Genomic DNA, 5,074 nt, shown 5'->3' with positions numbered 1-5,074 from the left:
GACATTGCCATGGCATTTGAACTGTCATGGCGCTGATGGGAAGTAGCAGTGAGGATGACCAGAGGTCACTCTCATCACCATCTTGGTTTTGGTGTGTTTTGGCTGGCTTCTTTACTGCAAACTGTTTTATCAGCAAGGTCTTTATGATCAGTATCTTGTGCCGACCTCCTATCTCATCCTGTGACTTAGAATGCCCTAACCATCTGGGAATGCAGCCCAGTAGGTCTCAGCCTCATTTTATCCAGTCCCCATTCAAGATGGAGTTGCTCTGGTTCCAGTGCCTCTGACAAATGCATTTCAAATCATCAAGCCAAGGAGAAGGGAACCAGCTGACTGGTGTATTGCCTGTGCCGAGAAGTTACACACATCATTTCTGGTAACATTCCATTGGCCAAAGCTAGCAATGTGGTTATAACTTCACGGTGACCAGAGAAATGCAATCCTACCCCATGCCCAAAAGGAAAAGAACAGAAATATTTTTAACTGCCTCTGTAACTACATCCTCTCCTTCTCACTGCAAATATTTCTCAAAATTTGATTCTTGACCTATTTCCATTGTGTATATTCTTCCTGAGTGACTTCATTCACTTCCTATATGACAATGACAACCAAATATACGTCTTGCCCAAACCTCTCCCATAAACTCTATAGACAAATATATCTCTACTTAGGTATCCCCAAAGCATCTTTAACTTACCACCCTTTCCCATTTCCTGTAATGAACTGTTTGCTTTTTCTTCCTATTAAACTATAACTTTCTTTAGATCATAACTGTGTTTTATTTGTTTGTATCCTCAGTACCAAGCAAAATGCCTGTAATCTAAAAAGCATTCAAGAAAAAATATTTATTGAGTGAATGAATGAATGATGGCCATATTTATGGTGTTTGCATATATTCTTCAAAAGCCTCAGATGGATCATACAAGCCTTAGGATTCAGTGCCTTAAACTGAATGAGTGCCTGCTATTGAGGGATGTGCTTTGAAAGTGAGGTGCTGGGAATGAGAAAATCAGTCAACAAACATATATTGAGCACCTACTATCTGCCATGCACGATTTTAGGCAAGTTTTTGTTTATATCAATAAACAAAGTAACAAAAATTCCTGCGATTTGGGAGAAGAAAACAGTAAAAAATAAGCATTATATAATATAAACATTAAAAAGGAAATTATATAATATGTTAGTGTGAATTAAAGCATGACAAATGGCATGAGAGGTCCCAAAGCAAGAAATAGCAGTGCTATTTTAAATATAATAAATAGAGTGATCAGAGTATATACATCATTGGAACAGTAACATTTAAGCTGATTTGAAGGAAATGAGGAAGTTAGCTGTGTGGCTATCTGGGATTTTGGTTGGCAGGAACCACAAGTACAACAGTTCTAAAGTGAGAGCATTCCTGGGATGTTTGAGGAACATCAAAGAGAAGAGGGTGGCTGAAGCTGAGTGAGAGAGAAAGGAGGAGCTGAGATCACTGAGGAAACAGTGAGAGAAGGGGCCAGATCTTGAAGGCCATTAAAGACTCTGGATTTTGCTCTGAGGGAAATGGAGAGCCATAGGACAGTTGTGAGAAGTCCATGATCTGACTTTTTCTCTTTGATGAAAAAAAACTGGACAAAATGATCTGACATATTTTTAAAACATGGTTTGGTTGCTGTTATGAGAATAGATTAAAACAGGTTGTATTAATTACCTATTCCCACATAACCAAAATTTTCAAAAATATAGCAGCTTAAAACAATATATATTTATTGTTAATTCCTGTAGGTCAGGAATTTGGAAGCAGCTAAACTGGGTCATCGTGGCTCAGTCTCTCAGAAGGTTCACATGTCAACTGAGGCTACAGTCTCCTCCAGGCTGAAATGAGGCCACAGGACTCATTTCTGAAATGGCTGACCCATGTAGCTGTGGGCAAGAGGCTTCAGTTCTTTGCTGTATGTTCTCTCCATTGAATTGCTTGAGTGTCCTCAAAGCATGGCAGCTGGTTTCCCACAGAGCAAGAGATCCAAAAGAAAGAAGTCACACTATCTTTGCAACCCGGTCCTCAGAAGACATACACTCTCATTTTGCCTTATTCTGTTTGTCGGAAGCAAGTCTTTCTATTCCCCCCAACCCCAGCTTTTTCCCCAATTTTCTTCTTTCCTGAGCTTCATTTCTGAGAGAAGTGCTTAAAAAGTGATACTCAATTTTGTTTTTTTTTTTTTAAGAGTTGGTGTCTCGCTAGATTGTCTAGGCTGGAGTGCAGTGACTATTCACAGGCATGATCATAGTGCACTACAGCCTTGAACTCCTGGGCTGAAGGGATCCTCTTGCCTCAGCCTCCTGAGTAGCCGAAACTACAGGCATGCATAACCAAATGATTGCTGCTTCTATTCAATCTATTTTTATCACAATTTTGACTTGTATTCATCCTCAATTATTTAAAGAATTAAAAAGTAAATGTAATTGTCTTCAAAGTGTTCAAATATGGATATATTTGCACCAAAAATATAAATTAAGTGCTAAAAAACTGAAAAATTAAATTATTCCTCATTGTATTAGGCTTCTCTGGAGGGACAGGACTAATAGGATAAGTGTATACATGAAGGAGAGTTTATGAAGGAGTATTGACTCACACGATCAGAAGGTAAAGTCCCACTATAGGCCGTCTGCAAGCTGAGGAGCAAGGAAGGCAGTCCCAAAATCCCAAAAGTAGGGAAACAGACAGTGCAACTTTCTGTCTGTGGCCGAAGGCCTCAGAGTCCCAGGCAGATGACTAGTGCAAGTCCAAGAGTCCAAAACCTGAAGAACTTGGAGCCTGACATTTGAGGGCAGGAAGCATCCAGCATGGGAGAAAGATGAAGGCCAAAAGACCCAGCAAGTCTAGTCCTTCCAACTTCTTCTGCCTGCTTTATTATAGCCCGCTGGCAGTTGATTAGATGGTGCCCACTCAGATTGAGGTTGGGTCTGCCTCTCCCAGTCCACTGACTCAAATGTTAATCTCCTTTGGCAACACCCTCACAGACACACCCAGGAACAATACTTTGCATCCTTCAATCCAACCAAGTTGACACTCGATATTAACCATTTGGCTCATGTTTTCAAATAGTTTATTTCTCTCTTAAAATATTCAAAACTATTTCTTAAAATTAAAAGGTACACATATTAACAGAATCAATTTTTAAATCACAGTTATTTAAAATTAATTTTTGCCTAACTTTTTGAAAATTTAATTAATATTATTAAATACTTAGAAAAATAGCAGTGCCTGTAATCCCAGAACTACTTGGAAGACTGAGGCAAGAGGATTGCTTTAGCCCAAGAGTTCAAGTCCAGCCTGGGCAGCATAAAGTGACCCCCATTTCTTTAAAAAAAAAAAAAAGTTTTTAATAAAATAAATACTTTAGAAAATAAAAGCATCTATAATTCTAATATTCAATGCTAATGTGCTAGCTGCCAATGTGTTATGCTTAAAGCATATTACATTTAAGATTGTTTAATTTTTAATAAAAATTTAAGAATACATACATGCAGATAAATATAATACCTACATTCATACATACCTAAATACACACACATTGAAAAATAAAATAAATTGCTCACCATTGCAAAATATTTCTCACCAACCATGTGCAACCATTAAGAATACCTTACTAACACATAAGGACTTCCAAAATCTCATGCTGGACACCAAGTGAAACAAGAAAAGGACACTAGGCACTGTGGGGATCAGCATTCATGCCCTCCAATTGGAAGAATTTGGAAAGTCAATCTGTCTTTTCTCTCACTTAAGTGTTTGCTCTGCTCACATTCTCCCCATGCTTTGAAGCAGTGTCCTTCTCCGATGTGAACACCACCACCACACACAAATTTCACAGCATAAGGATGCAGCTGCATTTTGTTTCAAGGACTTAGGTCAAGAGATATAGGGAAGTCTTCCCTGGGGTTTGAAAAATGAGTTGTGAGAGTGAATGTATTGCAACTGCATTTCACTGTAGGCACTTTATCTCTCTCCTCCCCCATGAAAGAAGAGTAATACAAAGGATCAGAAAGGCCCTGCTTCATTGCAGCCATAACCCTGTACCCACAACAGGCTGCTGAATGAAAACTAGGCACTCTCACCTGTGCCCAATCAGCAGTGAGTAACAGGAACTTTGGGACCCAGGACCTTCTGGAACAGCTGAAGACTGTCACCTTCAGGTAGAGGGCTGAAAGCAGTATGATTAATAGTATTACACTATTATGGGGAGTATTGTATTTGAAAGAGAATAAAGGGCATGCTAAAGCCTTTGAATAATCTGTCTCCCTTAGTGTCCTAAAATTTCTGTCTCATTGTAATTAAAAGAATCAAAGGAAGGTCTAGCATAAGAAAGAAAATCACCTCTAGTTTTGGCATACTATTTTCTATTTTAAGGTCTTTTTTATTTTTAAGCCCTCTGTCCTACTTCCTTCGATCTTAATTTCCTTTAGTCTCTAGAGATGGGTTAATTTATGTAATTACAGCATATCTTCCATTACTCATCATTCATAGGGGAAAAATCCATAGTTTTGTGTATATCCTGATTTGTGGATATAATCATGCAGAATTTTTATGGCAGTTCAGATCTAAAATTTAGCACTTTCGGGGAAAAACAATCTCTTCCAAGAAGGTGGTATACTTCATACTTAGTCCTCCATTGGGCACATGATAAAACTGATCCCAGATGCAGTTTTTATTTCACTAAACACAAACTGAAAATGAACATGCTCTTTCATTTGGGAACAAAATTCAATTATAAAGAAACAGAAAATGCAATCTGAGATCAATAGCCTATTACAGTGCCAGCATGTGGGATAATTTCAACTGAGTTTAATCTACTGAAATATGTGGCTATACACCGTTCATTTGCTTGTGCATTCCTACATAAGAAGTGACATACATTTAGTTTAGTTTTATTGGCTTACAAAGGGCATATGTAAAATTGAGTAGTATTCAAAAGCATGATATAAAATTCAAAATCAACAAGCTAACAACCTGAGGCAAAAAAAGAAGTGTCTCAATGTGATATATAGATCCTCCTTAAAAATACAATTGGAATTTTAATATTCAATAGTC

The sequence above is a fragment of the Pan paniscus genome, chromosome 13 (assembly GCF_029289425.2).
Source record: "Pan paniscus chromosome 13, NHGRI_mPanPan1-v2.0_pri, whole genome shotgun sequence".
NCBI classification, from domain to species: domain Eukaryota; kingdom Metazoa; phylum Chordata; class Mammalia; order Primates; family Hominidae; genus Pan; species Pan paniscus.
This window is presented reverse-complemented; position numbering follows the sequence as displayed.